This window comes from Rhyacophila brunnea, unplaced genomic scaffold, assembly GCF_057557595.1.
Source record: "Rhyacophila brunnea isolate RB1 unplaced genomic scaffold, BYU_Rbru_1.0 scaffold_23, whole genome shotgun sequence".
Classification (NCBI taxonomy): Eukaryota; Metazoa; Arthropoda; class Insecta; order Trichoptera; family Rhyacophilidae; genus Rhyacophila; species Rhyacophila brunnea.
This window is the reverse complement of record NW_028232893.1, coordinates 19,608,316-19,633,991: the sequence shown is the minus strand read 5'-3', so window position 1 is coordinate 19,633,991 and position 25,676 is coordinate 19,608,316. Positions and strand designations below refer to the sequence as shown.

General features: G+C 31.9%; 1 protein-coding gene across 1 annotated transcript in view; it reads left to right on the top strand.

Moving 5' to 3' along the window:
• Gld (Glucose dehydrogenase) overlaps nt 1-25,676 on the top strand; it is a 95,408-nt gene that overhangs the window by 8,817 nt on the left and 60,915 nt on the right. The gene's annotated exons all lie outside the window — the stretch shown is intronic.

Below are 25,676 nucleotides of genomic sequence, written 5' to 3'. Positions count from 1 at the left end.
ATAGGCGACGTGTTGTATTAAGTTGAATGTTAATCCAGCCGTTACAAAATACCATCTCTCGTGATGTGCTCCTCTAAGTATTTAAAGCTGTTGATCACTAGGCATAGTCATCGGTAGGGAATCCAATCCCGGGATCCCGAACAATTGTCGATCCCTATGAATCCCGGGATTAGTACCTAAACATAATCCCGAAAATTTTGGAATTAATTCTTTATCAATCACAATCAATTGGTACGTGTACAAAATCATTATGTTAGTGACGTGTATATACCTGCACATGTCACAGGGGGAAACACCGGATGCTCACTGAAAATAAATAACCATTTTTTGGTGCCATACGCAATCGTAACAACATCAGAAAAATAAAACAGTTAGACGCCACCGACGTGCTGACACGCAATTTTATTATATGCATTGTATTTATTGTCATCTAGATGTTTTTTTTTATTTTTATTGAACTTGTATTTGTAATCTTTTCTTAAACACATACTTAAATAAAACTGTTTTACTTTCACATTATTATTTATATTATAATATTATTTACTCCATTAAACATATGTATTTCCAATATTGAACGTACACAATAATATTAACAACAAATATGTCTTAAATAGTATAAATTATACTAAACATTTTTGACCGATTTTATCAATGCTATTTGTATTTATATAAAACTTATGTATTTATATAATATTAACTATCGTAAAAAATGACAATCCCCGGATCCCGAAATCCTGGGATCAAAAATTTGGTTCGGGATTGGATTTCCTAGTCATCGTTATTTAAAGAACATGCATTATGCAATCAAAAATCTTTCCTTATCGCAAACAAATTATCGCATTTTTTTTTTTTTAATTATTAATAACCATGTCCTTGCTTTTTCGTGCATACGCTACTGTAGAACATTAAACTAATTCTGTGGCTTTCGTTTGTTGTATTATCTTTAACAAAAACTTTAAAACACAGAACAGCGCATCTATTTTATACACAAAACTGCTTTCGGTCGCTACGGCAGCGATCTAGGGTATGTTTTCATCGAAGTATTAGCACTTATTGTAACAGTTACAATAAGTTACCCATCTAAACCAGTGTTTCCCAGCGTAGGACGAACGCTCGACCGGGGGGCAATTTGAATATTAGTCTGGTATACTTAAAACGTTCACTAATGTCAAACTATAAACGACACGCTTCGACTGTCTGCTAAACCGTAAATAAGGCTCTTCACATTCGCACCCAACCCAATACAAATTTTTTTCACACGATGTGTGTCTGTGTACCGTATTTACCCAATGAATTTTGATCATATTTCTTCGGCTGTTGATTCCATTGTTTTTTGTTCACAGTGTTATTATATTATATTTTATGTGTAAGTAAGTAGTATGCAAAACTCACGTAGAGCGTTGTAGCTCTGAATAGTAACTATGGGAATAGTTTGACATTATAATAATATGTAATTAGGTATAACCGAACATGAATTTTGATGTCTTGAATACTTCCGTGTATAATCAATAATCATGATCGTTTTATATAGTTACACAAATATACAAATAATATATATAAGTATAATGATTTTTCTACATGATGTGATGACAATTCTGCAATATTTTAAGTACGTAATATTTACAACTTTTACGGTTATCTGTGGTCGTAATCAATAGCGGCTTTTCCATGAGGTCAATTGGTCAATGACCCCCCAAAAATAAACATTTCACAATCTATGTAGGTTATAACTAAGATGTAGGTACAAGGTATTATAATAATTATCGGCTAACACGTCAAGGCGAGACGCACATGGATGGACGAACTGTGTGTATAAAATTCAAACAAAAAAAATCCGCTCGGTCGCTATACCTTGGGTCATTTGGAAATACGCCTCAATATTTCTCTTTCTCTCTCATTTTCCATATGCGAAACGGAGAAAGCACACATTTCGCCAGTCTTTTTTAATTTGTTTTGACGCAGCATAGGCAAGATTTTTGTCATTGTCCGAGAAAGAGATAACAATACATTTTTCAGTGTGTTAAAGGAAACAGGTATAAAACGTTGTTCTGTTATTAATTATTATTGCCTCGTAATTTCATCGAGTATGTGTTGTATTACCTACAAGCATTGTTTTAACTATCTTTTTAATCTAAATATCTAACAATTTATAGCACTTCTTTTATAATGTATAAAAAGCCAATTTGCTATACGTCTTTTAAGTGTACAACGAAAAGGCAAATTAAAATAATATAAAATTATTTAAAACTGACCTCCCAAAATATCGAGCAACGGCCGCCAATGGTCGTAATATATTTTTTAGTTGTCTCTGCATGCTTTCTCCTTCTTTTATGGATGTTTAGGGCTTGTTGTAGAGACCGTTCTCAAGATATATTTATTGAAGTGTACTACTAGGGCCTAGGGGTATTAATGTAAAATGTGTTGAAAAGTGGTGTGTATAGATGAGAGTAAACGTTGCTCAGAGTAAAAAGGTTGCGATAGTGTACCGTGTCTGTTACGACGACCAGAGTTACCAAATCGGATATTGGTTATTTAGTACGGTTTAATTGATTGCCATAACAAAAATAATATATAATTTCTATTATTGAAACTTTGAAGCTTGGTCGGTTTTTTTAAATATTCACTATTTTGTAGGCACATATATATCATATATCTATAATGCATTGGCGAAGGGTGTGCTGTTAAGATCCGCGTGAAATAGTGCACACTAAACTTTGTCAGTCATACGTACTTGTGTTCATTTAAATAAGACTAGAATTTACAGATGGTGTTAGTTAGTTTTTAAAATTCAATTCAACCCTGCGAAAACCTACCCACAACAGAATGATAGTCAAAAAAATATCGTCTATCTATAAAATATCTAAAATTGTGCAATTAAATCATACATAATTTTGGCTATTAATATAGATAGAATTAAGATAGATTAATATTTTTTTCTATTATAATATAGTTTAGGCAGGACTTAATGAATTTAAAAAAATCAACCAACAATATGTGTAATATCTATTCTTAATCCAATGAAAACAAATACATAAATGTGAATGAAAAAGAGTGCACAATTTTGTCATGTCGCTTAAAGTATACCAAAACTATTATGGTTTTGTTTAGGCAGGGTTTAATTGATTTTTAAAAAGTAACCAATACCATCTGTACATTGTAGTCTTAGTTCAATAAGAAATATGTATCACTAACAAAGCTCAATGTGCACTATTTATGGCGGATTTTAACAGCCTATCTCCACCCTTTGCTACTGCTTTAATGATATTATCATAATGTGAAGTTCTTGAGCATAAATATTATAATTTTTACTCACGTTAATAAATATAATCAATTTAATAATAAGTAAGTATAACTTTCGTGTTTAATCAGATAAATATTATAATTTATAATGTTTCGCTGTATGTAAATAGATGGTAGCCTCTTTCTCATCCTATTATGTTTATCAGACGCGGGATTCAAACTTATAATTTAAGACTCCATAATAGAACCGATTTTAACACACTTAAACGTTCTAAAATCCCAATCGGTATCTTTTTAATCTCATTGTGTCTATATAACTAAGTACATAACTTTCTTAGTTAAGATATTTTGTAATTTTTTTTCGAAAATTTCATGTTGTAAACATATTGAATTATATAGGTAGATGTGTTCATTCAGCAAAATAAAATTGAAATTAATCGTAACTAATTAAATAATAATTAGATCTAGACAAGACTAACATGATTTTCTTCGACAATTATTTGTATAATTGCTTGGGCAAAGATTCACGATTACCTGTAACGAGATATTCTTATTTGGGTAAAACATGATACAATTTTAACGATGAACTGAATTCTCGTTTTAAGCAGTACCTCACGAGCCAATATCAAAGTGATTTCGCTTGTATGAATCATTACAAATTTGCAAACACAAAGTTGATTATATTCCGTGCCAACAGGACCGTATTATGTTATAGGCTTTAAAAGGAGAGTTATTCCAACTAGATAACACCATAACACTTTTTCGTTATTTTCTAGACCTCGTATTATGTGTATCTGTAAAATAACTGGTAGGGTATTAGAGCATTAGGCGAATCTTTCAGTTGGTACCCATGTTTTACCCTTCGTGCAAACCCACACTTGCGAAACTGTTAAAAAAATCGGCATCATTATTACATCTTTTGGGCTATGACGTAGATAGTAGAAGCTCTGTTAACAAACGCTATTGTTGATACTTCATAACTCAGAGATACGTGAAATATATCATATAGTGACATCCCTAGGCAAAGTGCCGTCTTCTCTTATCTTTAGTTTCAAATTGTCTGCTAGTTTGTTGGGTACCTGCTTACTTATCTTATTAGGTATTACAAGACAATCATAGTGACAACATTGGCAGGAATTTTTATCCTTCGATTATTTTTGAAGCGAACAAATCGTCGATTTCATGGAAATCCCTCACTGATATCAAAAGTATTATATTTGTATTCCTTCCTTCATTCTCCGCTCCTATGAAACGCATGCCCTGCCAACCCTCGCGGAACGTCACTGATACCACAGCATATCTATCACAACTTGTCATGAGATTTACACAATGGGGTATAGTATTAAATTTATGTGTATAAAAGTCACCCGCAATCAATGACATTAATATGTACGAAGCATCTGGAAAAAAAATGACACTCACTTTATTGTCGGGTCTGCCGAATGGCATAATCTGTTCTAACGCCATTACAATAAAGGTGATATTGCCATAAATTCCCGATGCTTTTTGTCGGGTCTGCCGAATGGTTCGGTTCGAACGGGTTCGCTCAAATGAACATTGACACTAGAAACACTGTTCTAACGCCATTACAATAAAGGTGATATTGCTATGAATTCTCGATGCGTGATATCGCATAATGGAAATTGCGTGACGTCTACCTATACATTCGAATGCGCGAATTTACTTGCTAGCTACTGTATTGAGTACGTTGTCCATTAATAATGGTCATTGCCTGCAATGAATAAAACTTGAAGAATTTAATCAAATTATAAATATATTTTCTAGTAACGTATAATAACTTAATCCGGCTCTGCTTACCAATGTATCTATTGCAAAGCACATGGTAGTGTTTCTTAACAAAAATGCACGTATTTCATCCAATAGTTATTATTTTTGCTACTGTAGCAACGTTTCGTTTTGTTTTTTTGCGTACCTACATTAAGAAAAAAATTGAACTATATTATTATTTGCATTTTTCACTTGGAAATTGTTATTTGATTGAAGTGTTACAAGCCGTATATGTCAGTAACTAGTATTTTTGAGTTATACCACTATTGCTTTCAGGTAGCGTGTATATAAATTTAATTATACCACCGACCTGACTAGACCAAATTGAGATATTGAATGGCATTTTACATTTGAGGCTAAAGGTTGAAATACAATAATTATGATTACGTTATGTGTTGTCACAGTAAGCTGTCGCTACGGGAAAAAGTATGTAGTGTCGTGTTTTTTTTTTATTTAAAATGTTATCAGACTTATGCTCCCATCCCGTAGCACACTTTGAATCTTTAAACGAACATTGTCACTTCAAAATCTGTCGAAATTACCAGAACAATAATGAGGTTACCTCACGCGTACCACGTTATATCTACACCCATATGACTCAATGAATGTTTATTATTTTTCACATGCCTACACATTTTTGACTGATGTCAAAATCGCGTTTTTTGTTTTTAGTGGTTGGCACTATGTATTTTCTACAAGAATATTTTGTATTATCTATGGTCTACAGGTCGGGTTCTGTTCAAAATATTATCTATAGATGCCATATCATCGCAAGTAATTTTAACGTACACACACGTAGAAACTGTTGAAATTAATTGAAATTAGCATGAATAATGAATAATAATTCAAAATACTAATAAGTACATGAAAGTTGGCACCCTCCATCATTGAATTTATAGAGATAGTGTTGTTCAAAATATTTTGCGGAATGTCGAAACCATAGACTAAATTTGACACTGTGACACATGCCCCCCCCCCCCTACCTATCGCTAAGGATAAAGGCAGTGTGATGCTCTTCACTAGCATTTTCCAAATGATTTACGCGGTAAAATTAAAGTGTATATTTTAGTGTGTTTTGTATATTTTAATACATCCGTTTGAATTATGATGTTGTCGAGTATTAATACACAATTAAAATTCTATCATACAACCACATAATTTCTAATTAAATATCATTGAAGGGAAATAGCGCCGCAGGCGACTTTTTTTACTATTAAAGCAAATTTGTGGTGTGTATCTTACTTATCTGGTTGACTCGCCTCGCCGGACCCCTAAGCTAGAGTCCTGTCAGCCCCCCCCCCTCTTGTGGGGGCCATGTCGTGACAACATGTGACAGGTTGCTTTCAGGTAGCATGTACATAAATTTAATTTTACCAGCGACCTGGCTAGACTAAGTTGAGATATTGAATGGCATTTTACATTCAAGTCTTACGCAAATTTTGCTAGGCTGTGTAAACAATAAGTAATCATATGATTTATTTGTAAGTTATCGATCACCGAGATGTTTTGTTGAAATCAATTCTCTATGTAGAGCGCACGCATGAAATTGCAAGAAAACTTTGTATAATGATTGATAGACCTCGTGCACAGATTAATCATTTGGATTATAGTTCTATAATAAGAACTAGTATTCTTGTGAAATATTTCATAATTTTATAAGTACTGCAGCTTACGGAATACTATCTAAAACATGGCTTCCCAAAGTGAACTCTAGAGAGATCTGGAGGTACGTCGCTGGCCTAAACAATGATAGAGGATGTTGAAAAGTAAGTTTAAAATTAATAATACTTAAAAAAATTGGTCGCACAATTTCCTTATCATTGCATAGGTATTATTTGTAATGTTAGTTATTTGATAACTAATAATATTGATCAGTACAGATATACCAGTAACACGTCTGCTTATAATGTGAATACCGGATTCGAATATTATAGTAACATCTTATAACATAAAATATAACTAACGATCTCTATCGATTATTTAATACTCGTCCATATTAAACATTTCAAACAAGCAGTTCACAAAATATTAATAGAATATAGAATATTCTCTAGAATATAGAATATAGAATCTTCTCGAAGCTTGACGCTAAAAATAATATCTATTTTAAAATGGTGAGAGAAAAAGTTTTTGAAACTCTAATCGAAATAGCATATTTTTAATGAAATGTATTTATTATTATAAAACCTAATAAATAAATTAATTAGTAATCGATATGGTTAAAAACAATACAACTATGAGAGATATAACATTCGTATCTTCAAATTAATTTACAATGATTGTAGCCGGATGTATATTGGAAAAACGTCGAGATTCTTTAGTTATATTTATAACAAAGAATGTACGGACAAAAATATTAGTCTTTAATTCTAACAAACAAATATGTGTAACGCAGTGGCGAAGGGTGGAGGTAGGCTGTTAAGATCCGACATAAATAGTGCACATTAAGCTTTGTCAGCCATACGCATTTGTTGTTATTGAACTAAGACCACAAATTACAGACGGTGTTCGTTAGTTTTTAAAATCAATTAAGCCCTGCCTAAACCAAAACATAATAGCTTTGAACACTTTGGTCGATACGACAAAATTTTGCACACTTTTTCATTCATACTTATTGGTTTTCGTTAAATTAAGAATAAATAATATTACAGATACTGTTGGTTCATTTATTTTAATTCATTAAGCCCTGCCTAAACCAAACAATAATAGATAACAAATATTATTCTATTTGTAACATATCCAATGTTATGTATGATTTAATTGCATAATTTTAGATATTTTATAGATAGACGAGTATTATCTATTATGGCTTGGTTTCGCAGGGTTTAATTGTTTGAAAACTAACCAACAGCATCTTTAAATTGTAGTCTTATTTCAATGAAAACAAATACCTACGTATGACTGACAAAGTTTAGTATGTACTATTTATGGCGGATCTTAATAGTTTACTTCCAACCTTCGCCACTGGTAACGAGATCACAGCTATTTTCTGTAATAATTCATAAATAGAATCCTCTAATTTGTACAGTATTATAAAAGAAATCATCACAACAAAGATTTGTAACACTCATAGAGCCCGCTGTAGCCGACAGACGGATGTTTAACGAATATCGAAAAAAAATGTCAAGAAAATATTTGCGCAAATGCTGAAAAATCGTACATTTGTCATTCTTTACCCAGGTAATAAAGTAATACTTTTGAGTGTTGTTTACTTTTTTTCGATAAATGAAAAGTATATTAAGATCGATTCATTACGTAAATACCTAACACTAACACTAATAAATACGTCTGATTATTACATTATTTTCACTGTCTGTAACATCAACAAAGAAGTCATTTTGAAATCTACTAATTTTATTGCCATATTAATAAAAACAAAATAGATCTAGTATAAATATTAAGTATACTGGACCCATAGAGTGTAATAAATTCTTTTAACCTCTGATAAAGAGATCATTTATTTATTTAATGTTTATATTGACCGAATTTATGTTCATCTCTCCAGCGGGCTTTAAAGCGTCCTGTGGGCATTTAGTGCTCTTTGGATACCACTGTATGACAGCATTAATTGTCCAGCGGTTTTCCACTCACCGAGCAACGTATCCAGCCCAACATCATTTCATCGCGTACTTTTTTCTACTTCCTTACACATTGGTTTACTTTGTAATCTTCACGCGTTGTGCCCAACATGCACATTTATATGGTACGTTGCGCTACTAGTAATTTTTAAATTTAATTTTAGATATTTATTTTGCCTGATACTTTTTCTATTCTGAACAATATTTTTTTAATGAATTATCAGGGAATCATAATTTTAAAATTGTACCTTATGAAACGCGATCTGACTAACTAGGAGTTTAACAACTTACTGTCACTGCATTTTGGTTTATGTATCGTCGGCCTATTATGTAAACCTTCTATATCTGTTTTATTTTACAACGTTTTTATTAGCTCGTATTCTTATTTGTCTGGTGGTTGTTTATCCAGTACAAATCTTGCAATCGATTTTTAACCAACTTCACGACTAGCTAGACATTTGAAACCTTTAGAATATATCATAACACGATGCCAATGCATTCTTTTAATAATTTTAGCCATCTTTAAGTAGAATTGAATTCGTTTTCAGTTAATTCTGTTTTGTATGAAAAGTTATTTCGGAAGAAATCCGTAATCCAATCCACTATTATTGGTTGCTAAGTGGGTGATCCTAGCAACATAAATATTAATATATACGTGCGTTACTATGGAAATCAAAATGACATTTCAATATTATATATTTATTTTTTTTGCTTGTTTTTTATTTACAAGTTTGAGCATATTGAGCATAATAATTGAACAGAAAATATAAAAACGTTGTATATAAAAAGTTCTTTTTATCTTGTAATTTTTAATGTTTAGCAGAGAGTTAAAACGTATTATTTAATACATTTCTTTTACAAATAAAAATAGTTTTTTCTACGATATTATTTAAAGTTCACTCGTTTTTTATATACGTATCATTAATCATAAATTTAAAACTTTTTTAATTATAAAAGAAATGTAACAGATACGTTTTAATTCTCTCCTGAACGTTTATATAAAACAGACATAGAAGGTTTGCATTGTATGTAATATTGCTGTTATATAGATTTCATATTATTATATTCTATGCATCTAAGCTGAGAAATAATAATAAATAATGTTCACAATAATAAAAAAAAATCGTACCATATTAACAACAAAAAAATTCATAAATACATCGTTAACAAGAATTCTAACAATAAAGAGAAACATGAAAATTCTTTTAATTACTACTTTGTATTATTATGTCACCATGAAGATGGTATAATAACTCTGCAGATTAGAAAGAAACCTAACATGTAATGTCAAAACACTTCGTTAACAATAATTGATACTACCTGTTCAGCATTGATCCGTGTAATAATTATTTCCATTATATTCCTTTTAGGGTAAAATTAATTGAAACAGAGATTCTACAATGTGTGAGATAATATTTTAATATAATATACACCTATTCGCTTTTTCTATCACTAATTATAATTATTACATTCATCATCATTAGCCTGAATCTATCCCCTGTTGGATGAAGGACTCTTCAAGCTGCTTCCACTTCTTTTGGTCCTGTGAATTGCGTTGCCAAGTACTTCCGCAGAATTTTATTATTTCATCGATCCAGCGGCCTCTAGGTCTACCTTGCGGACGTTTTGTACTTCTTGGATACCACTGGATGGCTAGATTTGTCCAACGATTGTCTCTTCTTCGAGCTATGTGTCCAGCCCATCTCCATTTAAGGCTTTTAATAAACTCTATTACATCGCAAACCCTTGTCTGCTTCCTTATCCACTCATTCCTCTTTTTGTCCTTTCGCGTTATGCCCAGCATGCACCTCTCTATACCACGTTGTGCTACTCTAAGTTTCTGGATCTCTCTTTTAATTTAGGGTCCATGTTTCACACGCATATGTGATCACGGGAAGCACACACTTTTGAAGGCATTATTCAGGCGGTCAAAAGCACTCCAGCCTAGCTTTACTCTGCGAACAATTTCATCAAATATATATCCATCAATTATTACATTGTTTGATTATAAACATCTACATTTAAACACACACGGAATCTCAATTTACGTACTTATTCGAATAAATAATAAAATAATAAATATTTATTAATTCTAGATTTTTGAGTCGTAGGTGGTAGTCGTGTGGATTTACATGTAAATTTTACGTAAAACATTTCACCGTAGCACAGTTCGCCGTGAGTTTTCTATCGGAAAGAGATGACCCTATACCAATTATATTAGATTCAATATGAACATTAATTCAATTTTCATAGCCGATTTTGGCAAAATTCATGAATTCAAGAATGTAATCCTAACCTAACAAATAATTCAATAAATCGGGTATTTTCAAAATTTGTTTGCTGCTGGCTTTCTTTTAAGTGTAAATGAATTTTATGTCAGTACTATACGACCCAAAGATGTTAGACAGTCTTTAATATACGACCATATATTTCCGATACTACATTTCACGGCGAAGTATGATACGGCAAACTGCATACGTACAAAAAACGTCTCAAATATAATAGTACAAAACTAAACTCCATTAGAATTTAAATTAATTGAATTTTAAAATGGACCCTTTAATGTAGGAAAGATTCAAAAATTAAAAACAGCGCAATTGAAACGTGCAATAGTATTTTTTTGTCAAAGCTACCGTATCACATTGTGCTATTGCTGGTGTCTCAATATTGCGACGTCGAAGTCTCGCTACATTCAGGTGGAGTTGCACAATACTCCATCAGACCGATTTAGATGAGCTCTAGTTGACAGGCGAAGACCAAGCTACTCGTGTTACCTTAGAAAGTTGACTCAGCCAAACAAATAATGTCACATCTCCCTGCAGATTAGAGCATGGAGAGTCTTCCGGGTGATATGGTTATTGAACATTTGTTTAATTACACCAGCGATAGTCAAAGCATGACCTGGGAAGTCGTAAAACTATTTGAGACTACATAAATATAATATAATCGCAAGGTAACACACCGGCGACCAAAATGTATTATATTAAATTCAAAAAAGGTATTTTCTTGTTTATATTTATTAATAATATATAACCATTCCAAATTCAAAATCCACTAATTTTATATAAATATTGAAAAAAAAGAACGTCCAATCTACTGTCACTTGCATACAATCTACGATTTATTCAAATTTATTCTAAAATTTAAAAATAATACTTTTTACTCCCAAATTGTAAATTGTCTATTGCAATTTGATAAATTTTCATTTCAGCTTTTTTCCGAGCATATATTAAGAATTATTAATTGTTCATCTAACAAACTTATGTGTGTAATTAGCAACTGAAACATTATTTACTTATTTACAAATTAATTATTAATATTTTTCACTTTTGTGCAATATTTTAAACATTTCTATTAATACTCGTACCTCCCATATTTTACAACGTTTTTCTTAGCTCGTATTCTTATTTGTTGTCCGGTGGTTCTTTGTCCGGTACAAATCTTGCAATCTATTTATAACTTACTTCCCGACTAGCTAGACATTTGAAACTTTTAGAATATATTATCAGAACACGATGCTAATGCATTCTTTTAATACTTTTAGCCATTTGTAGAATTGAATTCATTTTCAGTAAATTCTGTTTTGTATGAAAAGTTATTTCGACACCATTATTGGTTGCTAGGGGTCTGGGGTCCTAGCAACTAAATTATTAATATATACGTGCGTTACTATGGAAATCAAATGACATGTCAATTACAATTTTTTTTGATCGTTTAAGCTAGTCAAGTCAAGTTTATATGATTCAACATAAAATTTAAAAACGTTGTAAATAAAAAGTTCTTTTTATCTTGTAATTATTTTATCACTAATTAGGAATTCCTACGCTACTTCACATGTCCTCTTATAGGGAGTAGTTCTCGGCAGCTGTATTTTTAAAGTTCGTCAATTATTATTATTTTTGAGTTTAAAATTTCAAGATGTCTCTGTTTTTTTTTGTCAACCTGTCAATTTTAGACTGAATCTCTGAAAATTGAATTAATAATTGAATATTTAATCCATATTATTATAATTTAAATTGTATTTTATTATTTTATAATATTGCACGACGAATTTATTGACAATCATTCCAATTACAGACAGAATAGATACCCAAATCAGTGAATAAATATATCGTATAATAAATACCTACAATTACATGGAATTCAATTATAGATTGCTGACTATTAATTCTTATAGGCATATCTGATTAGTCTCTCATTGTAATTTTCATATATTATATCATTGAACAAACGCATATAAACTTTGACAACCGCTGACTTGCAGCGAAGATGACCCAGTTCCGTGAATCCACTGGCATTTTGAAAGTATGAACATGTAGGTATACCCGCTTGCAAATTTACATAATACAACCATGAAAATATCAATCTTTACCTCCCGCAAAACTCAATATACAACTTTCATCCGTAAACTTTATTAGTTTTCATAAATCTACATATTATCTTTCACAGAACAATCAATAGAAACTTAGTGATATATAACAGATTTTATTGATTTTATTAATTATATACAATCAACTTTCATCGGAAATAGATTATTTATAGATTTTGTTTCAAAGCCTTGTTATTATAATACTCGTACATATCTGTCTCACTTTCTGATTCATGTCCAACTTTCATCCAAATAATCAATGACATATTAAATGGACAACTCACTTCATACCCGGCGCGCACGAGAAATTGTGCATGAAAGTCATTCACAGATGTATAGGTAGATGTCACATGACCATATGACGTATCCGTTTCCATTATGCGATACAAGCTTCGAGAATTTATAGTAATATAACCTTTATTGTAATGGCGTATTAGTGTCATGACTCATTGCGTTAGAAACAGATTCTCGGTTACTTACGACTTCTCGGAGATTAGACGCAAGTGAGCCCAGCGAATCACAGGCGACTGACTGTCCAATGGTTCCTGTCATTCAATTGCATTGAATAAACATTCATCAATATCTTAAAATGGCATTTTATAAATAATAAATAATACTAACACATGAAAAGTGATATCCCATCTTTCTTGGAGTGTTTAGTAGATTTTTTTACAATTTTTAACTAGGCACATTGGCATTTTGTAACACAATAATAACGGTGGAGTCGAAACCAATTTTGTATAGGCAGACCCAGCGGTGTCGCCAGACCGCTTGCAAGCAGAATGTTCATTTGAGCGTAGGATACCGATATTAAAATATGAATTTCGCCATCCGGCAGACTCGACACAAAGTGAGTGTCATTTTATTTTCTAGATGCTTCGTCCATATTAATGTCATTGCAAATAATGGATAAAATATTTAAATAAAATGTGATATATTACTGTTGGCGATAATTATCGTGCCATAAACACCATCCCATATTTCCACCCTACCTACTACACTCATTGTTGTCATCCAGGCACTTTAATCAATTAACGAGTGACTATTCAACCGTGTTTGCAAAACAGTACTTACCTGTTGTAGATCACAAGAGCGTAAAAACTTGCACTAGCTTGACCGCCACAGTGTCATTCATCAAAACAATAATTCAATTACCAGTTAAGGTTCGATCAATGCCGCGATAATCACAGTAATTCATAAACTCATTACCCACCCATTCACTACAAGTACAGTATAACATTGAGATTGGTGGTACTAGTTGTGTGAGTGCGTGAACAAGGAACCAGATCCAGCCATCTCAACATCAAAGTTTGATGCCAGTACCTGGACTGAATCCCTGTGTAACCGCCCTCTTCCAACATCCAAAACCCTCTTTCTACAGTCTACTAAAATCATCACCAATTACATTTTTCATGCATTCTGTTGAGAACCTAAAATAAGGAAAACATACGAATATTAATTGGCACCATTAATTAGTGATGTAATATTAAAACCTATTTTATAATATAAATCAAATTCACTAAAGGTATCGTATAATACATTATAACATTTCCTGTACTTGTAAATTCTAGAGTCAAAACTGTCACTCAGCTTAGATACATTTTTATTGTGTAAATATCTAAGAAATACCCTCACCCCCTCTCCCAAATTCATACTGTAGTAATCTCGGGGAAAAAAATCAAAAAACCTCGTGCCCGTAGGCAGCGTTGGGAAGGGGGTCGATGAATTTTTAAATGTGTAAATTTCAAATGGCTTTCGTCATGCGTTTGCTCGAGTAAAGGCGCCTTTTCGCGCAGCGTTTTATTTTGTTATTGTGCTACATTACTGACTGCAAACGATATTGTGAGACATTCTAGCTACGAGTACGTCATGAAATTTTATTTTTAGATATTGATAACATGTTTTTAATGCACAAGTTGTTGTACAATATTTTTTTACTGATTTATCATAATATTAGAATAGTTATTTCTTCCTCTTCAACAGCGCTACAACTTGAATCAACTTGATCCTCCACTGCTCGTCTTTAGTTTTTCAACAGAAGCAGCAAGCAGCAACCAAATTATTATTTATTTATATTATCAAGGTCTTTACAAAATGTTGGTACTCTCAATAAAGGATGCAATATATTTTCATGTCATTCGGATTTTAAATGTCACTTAATTTGCAATTTATGTAGGAACTTTAGATCGTTTCCTTGACATTTAATTACAACGTGACAAATTATATTATTGCAGGTAACTTTCGAGTTTATATTAAATTATTTATGATCCAATAATAAATAGTTTATGGATCACATGAAAAATATTATTTACTTTTAAATTACCTAATGTTGTTTAACGATCCGAATATTATAGGTACATATAATATATCATCTTGTTATGTGTTCGGAAACGGAAACCCTTACCGAAATCGCACAAATCGAATATTCTTAACAATAGATACATAATTAGTTACTTTGGGTGTCGATGAATTAAAGAATGAACAATTTTAATACTATCCACCGAAGGTACTTGATGGAATTTGAATTTAAATTATAATGGATTTAAGTTTTGTACTATTCTATTTGAGTCGTTTTTTGCGACCCGGGTTTCGCCTTTCGGCATCTTCAGGCACTGAGTGTATCACCAAAAGGCAAATTAACACTGACAGTCCACTTAAACCCGGGTGGCTAAAAACGATTCAAATAGAATAGTACAAAACTTAAATCCGTTAGAATAAACAATTTATTATCATTGGGGTGATATCGTAGAGAGGGAAGTTGTGGATACATAACAAACTTAACACAACTTGAATGTCTGTTTACCTGCCCGTTACCTTTGTTCAGATATAAATCAATAACTACTTGAGATCAATATTAATGAAACTTGCACAACTCAAAGCTACATTGTTTGTTCCTACTAATTTTATTTTATCTTCTCTCGGGGCACCAAAAAAGGCTTCATAAAAGTCTATATTTTGTTAATTATTATGCTATCAATTTGCATGTTTTATTTTAAAAAAAAATATTTTTTAAAAAACAGTGGTGGCGTCGATTTATTGTTCGAGATAATTGAAGATTTTATTATTCGATATTTGAAAATAAATGGTCAAAAGAACGTGCCTGTAAATTATATATTAAATACCGTAAATCAGTGGTATAACTATGCGCCGCAGGCTATTCGAAAAGCAATCCAGACAATCTGAATTCAATATACGATCACAATGAATGATTTGTACGATATCAGGCAGAAATTGAATATATAAAATTTTCCGGTGAAAATCTGTGCCGATAAGGGTACGAAAAAAGGTTTCGACTTTCATTCTGAAAAGAAAGCTGTCAATTAATGAGAAAGATTGAAACCACAGTCATAAATCATACGGGATCCTACTGGAAAACAAAGCTGAATATCTACTTCAGCTCGTCATCAATATAATCGATGGTTTAACCATCAGTTTAAAGAGTTTTCATCAAAAACTTGAAGGAAATTGTGGAACTCCGAGTCACGTCTTAATAATTAAACAAATCGCCTTCTTTCTTCTAGTATATCTAGTATCAATATTATTATATTGTATAATCTTACGAGTACGTAGCGCCTTTCTCTCGAATACATCAAATTTAATGCATGCTCATCTTCGTGAGAGTTCAACACTTTGACCCGTAATACAACACATGTCGGATAAAGTCTTATAAATTAGCTAAGTAACTTTTAAATTATAATTTATAATATAAAAATATACCTACTCATATTTATAAATTAATTTAAATTTGAATTTCCCGATTGGACAAAAGTTTCCCGCTATTCTCAAGACTAAAAAGGGTCCCCTTTTCGTTATACCCACGTGGCAATACGAACACCATCGTGAAGACGTATAACTAAGAGGGGGATACTATGGCAACACTCACTCAAAGTCACCCTAGTACCAATTTCGGTATCACTAATTCTCGTGTATGAATATCATTTTAAACATAACTACAACTATAAACGAATTATCAATATTCGACCCATCCAACGTATGTAACTTACGTCAACTATTTTCTGTCATGTAGTTTTATGGAATTTAATCAGTTTTTCCAGTAGGTTTTATTTAAACGATACAAACCAGAGGCGAAGACTCCATACTAGGTGATTATTAAAGCCTATCTTCTTAAGAAAAATATTTTTTAACTTTATAATAACGTATTTATATTATAATCACTTGATTATTTTACATTTTATAAAAATAATTTAATTTTTCAAGAACATCTTCTGTTTTACCTATATGTGGGAATGTATTATACAGAATACAGAATAATATGAAAAGGTTTAAAAAATAAATACTACAGCACGCCATCTGTCTTAACGTAAATAAATGTCGGATTATTCGTCAAGGAATGCTGATATTTTACAACGTTTTTTAGTAGTTAGTATTCTTGTTTGTCCGGTGGTTGTTTGTCCAGTACAAATCTTGAAATCAATTTTTAACTAACTTCGAGACTAGCTAGACATTTGAAACTTTTAGAATATATCAGAACACGATGCCAGTGCATTATTTTAATAATTTTAGCCATAAGCAGAATTGAATTCATTTTCAGTTAATTCTGTTTTGTATGGAAAGTTATTTCAGAAAAATCCGTAAAAAGTAAAAGATTATTGGTTGCTAATGGGGTGGTCCTAGCAACTAAATTATTAATAGGTATACGTGCGTTACTATGGAAATCAAAATGAAATGTCAAAATGACATTTCAGTATTCTATATTTGTCTGTTTGTTTGTTTTTTATTTACTTCATATCAAGTACAAGTTTGAGCATATTGAGCATAATAATTCAACAGAAAATTTAAAAACGTTGTATATAAAATGTTCTTTTAATCTTGTAATTATTTTCGTATTATCTTCTTATTTTATTTCCCGTAAGTATACCTGAAAAGTGTGATCTTTTTCTCAGATCTCCACAGCCTACCTCTTTCCAAAAGTCACCTTTCGCAACTGATGTTGACATAATATAGCGTCCTTTGGTTACCCCTGTATTATTGCGTTTGACCAGCGGCTATCCATTCGATACGCGCTATTTCTAGCCTACTGCTATTAATAAATATCTTAGAATAAATATGTTGCCAATCTCATAAAAATAACTATTCAAACGCAAACTGTTTTTAATTAGCTACCGTCAATCTACATTATCATTATACTTACCTGCATAAAAACTGTCATTATGTACTTTCTTATATATATGTACGAATAGACGTCCTGTTAGCTCTCATTATTGACAAAATCGTTCACTGTGTGATAGCAATATTACATCTGCTATACATAATATTATAAACTTTGATATCAATACCACAACTATTAGATTACATTATATATTGACAAATTAGAAAGTCAATAAATGGCCAATAATAATTAACCCCATAGGCAAAGTTCCGCCCTGTTGCAGACGGATAATGCCAACCCCTTTCATTTTTAAAGCGCGATGCAGAACCGTACTTAGGACCCTTAAGTCCCTTAGATACGCGCCTAAATTGAATAGACTATTTTAGATGACCTAAGTTAAGTGCAAAATTTATTTTTTGATTAAATGCTTCCCTATTTTTTTATAAAAAAAATCGCTGATTAAAAATTATTAGCAAGTTATGTGAGTCATAGAAAGGCAACTTATTGTTAGCTGTACATAATATTTGACAGACAGAGAGTGTGTGGGCTATGCTGTGCTGCGTTACAGACAAACAGAGAGATAAATTTTATGTTTTATATTAATAATTTATTATCATAACGTTTTCCCATTTACTAAAATTTGCAAATTATTAGCAAATTCAGATATAGCAAATACAATTATTAGCAAGTTCAAGTATGTTACAATAAAAAATCTTGGAGTGATCCGCGACGTCGGTTAGTAATTAAAAGGATACCTACATACTTTGATTTAAAATACAAAAGCCGATCGCCAATAGTAGCTCAATTTGGAAAGCGCTTCAGTGTACTTGTCCCAATTAAGTATGACTCCTTTAGCATAGTAGTCTATGTGCGTGAGCGCAATACCCTTGAGATGTAGGTTCGATTCCTGCGGGGTGTCTTACTTTTTTCAAAAAGATTTTTTCTTTTGGTTATAATATATTTTCTCAGAAGTTTTTTAAAATTATGTATGTTATATATTTATTTATTTAAGAAAACAAAACATTGTGGACACAAAAAATCAAAATTTTAGGAAATCACAACATGAGATTTACATTATAACAAATATTATACTCACAAGAGAGCAGAAGAAAAAAGGTACTGTTCGGTTATACAGAATACAGCGGAAAACGCATTTTGAAAATAGCCGATAAACTGGAATATTTGTTAGGTTAACCTAACCAAACCTAACCTAACCTAACCTAACCCAAGCCAACCTAACCCAAGCCAACCTAACCTAACCTAAACTAACCCAAACTAACAAATAATCCAGTATATCGGGTATTTTCAAAATGCGTTTTCCGCTGTATTCCGTATAACCGAACAGTACCGAAAAAAATATAAACAATTTTATACAATAAAATAAAATTTCAAAAACAAAATGCACAGTTCATCTTTGAAAATATAATAATATTATGTCTCTAGGGTCGCATTGACTAGTTTTGCACCCTTTGCTAATGATGCCTGATAGGCTTGACTCGAAAAAACAGTTCTGACCCAGAATATTATTCTTCTTAGAACGCCTAAGTGGAAGAGAGAAATAACATGTGACGCGTTTATTTATAATATTTTTTTTGTTAGATCGGCTGTTTAACGTTGACAACTTTGTATTATGCTCTTAGTCTAAAATTGTATGCGAAATTGTTAGGTTAGGTTAGTATATAGTAGTAAATAGGTGCTCTAAAATCTTGATAAAAATGACACACGTATACATAAACTACTGAGGATTAGAGAATTTCCACGAAACATACTCTCAAACAGCGGTGATTTAAGTTAAGGCTAAGTATGCAGGCTTCCTTGTAAGGCCATTCGCTCACGTGAATACTCAAAAAAGACGAGACTGAAACTCCAGTATTTTAATAGCGGCTCGCTGACGGCAAGACTGGAATATCTCAGTTTCAAAACGTCCGCGACCGAAGCCGAAGAGACGTGACATGCTAGTCTCCAGTCACCCATAAAACAGTGGTACCAATATCAGTAAATTCGATGAAAAATAATATTTTCTTACCAAAATTGGTAGCACTGAACTTAACTAAACAAGCAATAACAGAAGTCAAGACGTCAAAAGTTAAAGATGGGCGAACCGATTTTTAATTAAAGATATGTGGCAGATGTTGAGAAATACTCCTGCCTGTATAATTTGAGGCTGCCAGAATATTCACGTAAAGATATTATGGAATATGCTTAGAATGAAGTAGGAAAGACAATGGGTTTGACAGTTTGAGGTTATGAGATTATTAGGTTTCAGTGGCCCCGTGTACGAAGCATCCATCACTGGCTTTTCTATTAATTTATGAGTTTCATCAGCAACCAGTTTGTTGGATTTTAGTTTCTGCGTGAGCGGATGGCATTATACTTTAAAACTGAGATGTTGGTACTTTCTAAGAGAAGAAAACCGCCGCTCCTTCCAAATGTTGTAGTGATCGCATTCGTTCCTTCATTTGCCGCCCTTAATCAACGTATGACCTGCCTACTCCCACGTGACGTCAATTAAATTCACAAGAATATTAACAAAACTATCAAATAAGCACTGTATTAATGAAGACAAAAAATAACTAAAATGACTTAATCAGTTCTATCGGTACCCGTAAAATACACGTTTATATAAAAACATCGCATAAATGCCATAAATAGAATGATTCCACTTAGCTTTTTATTAGTACCGTAAAGTGAACGAATGTATTTTTTACAAATTGTACAGTGCGTAATTTTGCAAGCAATATTAATATGGATATAATTATGGTGTAATACTAAATGACATATTTACTGAACGCACATTCTAAAACATTAATACGGTATTATTGTATTAATTTATAACGCGTGTGAAAGGTTTAATTCACAGCAATTCTTGGAGTATCATAACGTGGATGACGTCACAAAATTAATGGATTTTTTTTATTCAGTTTTTTCTGTTGATATAATCTTACTAGTCTAGATAATATTGTAGGTAACATGTAATATTGAGACTTAAGCTATCAAACTGCTACAAAAGAAAATTGGAATTGAACATACATAATTTGAAAATAACTCAGATGATAATAATACAGGTATACTGCCCCCATAAGTAAAAACACAGCTAATGGGAAAAAGTCAATTTTGAGAAAAGAGAGGTTATCATGTTTTTGATCGTTGCTTCATTAAAAGTTAATCAATTTTAATAAATGTTTCGATTTATAATAGATTATTTAAAAATTTATATTTTGATTACATAAAAATGGCGAAATTACAAAAATATTGATTATAAAACTTCACTATTGTCTTTTTATTTATGATTTTGAATGGAATAATGTCAGTTTCATAAGGAAAAAAACAGTAAATATGTTTTTTTGCTTATAATTTAAATTGTAATGGATATTTTTGAAAAATGAAATACTTATTTTTTATTGTAATGGTGTTTTATTTATTAAATAATATTGTAATGACAATATATATTTTTAAATATACAAAAAATCGTCAGTTTTGGTGGGAAAACTCCAAAAACGTCATCCTATTTGTAGGCATTACTCTTCCTTATTTTTGAATTATGCATTTCTTCTTTTCCTCTGTTACTCCACATGGTGCAACATACGCTTGAGGTTTTGGTATATTAAGGAAAGAATATAATACTTCAGTGGCGAAGAGTGGAAGTAGGCTATTAAGATCCGATATAAATAGTACAAACCAATCTTTGTCAGTCAAACGTATTTGTTTTCATTGAACTAACACTACAATGAGTAGAAAGTGTTTGTTAGTTTTTAAAATTTAATTAAACCCTGTCTAATTTGGATTAGGATCACATTATCCAACAGTTATTGATAAATTTTACATAACAAGTGCAGACAGACAAAGCAGGGAAACCTATGTAGCAGTGGCGAAGGGTGCAAATAGGCTCTTAAGGTCCGGCATAGATAGTGCACACTAAAATTAGTAAGTCAAACGTATTTGTTTTCATTGAACTAAGTATACAATGTGTAGAAACTGTAGATAGTGTGTTAGTTTTTTTAAATTCAATTCAACCCTATCCAAGCCATAGTAGATAATAGTAAAAAATATTCGTTTATCTATAAAATATCTAAAACTATGCTATTAAACCATACATGATTTTAGATATTTTATATACCTAGAAGAATATTTTAATCGAATATGGTTTGGTTGGGCACGGATTTACGAATCTTAGAAAACTAATTGACACCATCTGTAATATTAATTGTATTCTTAATTCAATGAAAACAAATAAGTATGACTGTTAAAGAATGCACTATTTTTGTCGGATCGCCCAAAGCATATCTAAACTATTATGGTAACCGACACCATCTGCAAATTATCTTTTTAGTTCATTGAAAGCAATAAAGTATGACTGAGGGAGTTTGGCGTGCACTATTTATGTCGCATCTTAACAGCCTACCTCCACCCTTCGCCACTGATATACTTACAAGATAAATCTTTGAAAATAATACGACTTGAACTCATGTCCACTGAATTTACACCAATGTGGTTTGTCAATTAAACCACGGGTCAACTATCGAATTAACTAATAGTTTTTACATAATTAAATGCTTATCAAATTATTTTGATAATTAATTTTGGTAATCGGCTTTAGTATATTAAATCAAGGCATCAATTAAGTGTCCTAAGTATCTATTAACCGACGTCCAAATCCCTTCAAATGTTGTCATTAACCTACTTGCACTTGCTAATATTTTAATAAATCATTTCTTTTATCCAGCGAATATTAAAATAATTATGGCTCACAAAGTTTAGTATGCACTCTATATGTCAAATCTTAACAGCCTACCTCCACTCTTCACCACCGCTGACGGACACTTCTACCCCGCTAAAGTTAGGAGGCGTAAGGATATATCCAATCAGCTTCATCGTTTTGCGTTGCCTCTGACATTAGATATTCACAAAAAACGTGACAACACAGCGTTATGGTTTTTCACGATATATATTGCACCCTCGCAACTAAACCGCCACAAGTCCAAATTTACGTGTTTTGAGTTAATTACTACGTTTCATTGTCTGTTCATAGTATATGTACCGAAAATTTCATATCTCTAAGTCATCAAATTCAAGTCAAAACTTCATTCAATATCTAAACATATTTAGTATGCGTACAGTACAAAAATGCGAAAGGTAAAAAGAAGCGCCTAGTTTCAAAAGCCCCTAAAACGGTTTTTGAAATTTTTGAGTTAGATATGTATTTAGATGGATATTTTTGTTACTTATATGGTGGCCAAAGATTGAACTTTAAAAACGCCAGAAACCGTCAATACGTATGATCAAAAATTAGGGTAAATTTCAAAATCCGCTCAAATGGTTGGGTATGCTTTTCAAATACCCCTAAAATGGAAAGCCAAATTACTCTTTAAAATGTAACGAATTAAAAAATAAATACATAAAGTTCACAGATTTAATAGATATGATTTTTTCTCATTTTTCTCAGAACTATCTAAAATCGTTTTAGGGGCTTTTGAAACTAGGCGCTTCAAAACTTCAAAGCTGATTTTCTCTGTTTGACGTTTTTTTGGATTGTGGCAGTTGAGTTGCGAGGGTGCGATATGACCTGCTAAATAATGTTTATACATTATCAATGCACGTTATACACACTAATATAAAAACTAATTCAAACGATGTTGTAATAACCATTAATTAATTTATTATTATGAAGATTTTTCTTATAAGAAGTCAGGTTTGCATGTTACCCATGCGTTGAAATAATATTATAAAGTCTATGAATTATTCGTAGTACATAATATTCACTCTAATTTTAGTAATCTTACATACTCATGTTGTTTGAATTATTTGTATCATTAAGCAACTGAATGATTTGATCAATTATAATGATTTTAGTTTTGGATTTGTTTATCTCAAGATACGAGTACATTACTCAATCCCTATGCCTTGATTGTAGTAGCAATGATTGTAGTCGTAATGTTTTCAAATTATACTGTGATACGCGTATATGCGTGTCCGTGTTCACCGTGAAATGTTGTATCGTAAATATATCGTCGTATAAACTCATTTGCTGCTGACTAGATAATGATTTTTTTAATTACCACCTTTAAAATGCACGTTAATTACATCGATCGGCCGCCTAGTCATTACGCGCCAGGTGCGTCTTCAGCGTCCAAAGTATTAAAGACCGTCCAACCTCTTTGGGTCATAATATAGTACTGACATAAAATTCATGTCTAAATACAACACGGTTCTTGTCAGTGTACACTTAACAGAAAGCCAGCAGCAAATAAATTTTGAAAATAGCCGATATATTGGATTATTTGTTATGTTAGGTTAGGTTTTCATTGTTGAATTCATTAATTTTGCCAAAATCAGCTATGAAAATTGAATTAATGTTCATATTGAATCTAATAAAATTGGGTATAGTATAGGTTATCTCTTTCCGATAAGAAAGCTCACGGCAAACTGTGCCACGGTAAAATGTTTTACGTAAAATTTACATGTAACCGAGTACATGGCCCCCACAAGCGGGGGTGTGACAAGGCCCTAGCCTGAGGGTCCGGGCTCAGGAAGGGCCCGGCGAGGCGAGTTGACCAGATAATTTAGCTAAACACACATCACAACTTTGCTTCACTAGTAAAAAAGTCGCCTGCAGCGCTATTTTCCTACAATGATAATATTATTATTAAAAATTATGTGGTTGTACGATACAATTTTTAATTGTGTATCCAATACTCGACAACTCCATAATTCAAATGGATGTATTAAAATATAGAATAAAACACTAAATATACACATTAATTTTACCGCGTACACCGTTTGGAAAACGCTACTGTAAAGCATCACAATCCCTTTATTCTTAGCGATAGGTAAGGGGCCCGACTAAGAATCTAGCCTGGGGGCCCGCTTCAGGATGTGGGGGCCATGACCGAGTATAGTACGTATCTAAGGTTGTATAGTTTTTTTCCACCCGTAGATTGACCTTGTTTCCAGTGACTAAAAGTTTTAATTATAACTAACTAAATAACTATAGTGATTCAAATCACAAGCCCATAGATCTCTGACAACCTCATATCCACGGCAAGCAGACATATCTACATACTTATATAATATAATTACGATATAATAATGTATTTCCCTCTTATCTTATATTCCACACTGATTAAAAATACATTAATATAATAACAAAAACGTTACTCAGCTACGCCACATGCTACACCCTGGGGGCTGTTCTTTAAACGGTAGTTCATATTTGATTGATTCGTGACTTACAATATAAACCATGACAGCTAAAAATCAACCGGGTAATACTTGCTATATAATTAACTAGACCAAACGTTTGATCTTAGTTCTTTAGCTATATCGGAATTTAACCAGGGCCCGGAATGCATTCGGTTCAATCATTACAGCGCTTTGGTATGAAAAAAACTAGAAATTAAAAAACTTTTCTTCACCTATCGCCACTTATTCATGTCTATTCTGTCGTACACCGTTGCCTTTGTTTTTGACTATTATCTATTATGGCTTGGTTTTTACAAGGTTTAATTGAATTTTAAAAACTTACCTACACTATCTGTAAATTGTAGTTTTATTTCAATGAAAACAATTACGTATGACTGACAAAGTTTCATGT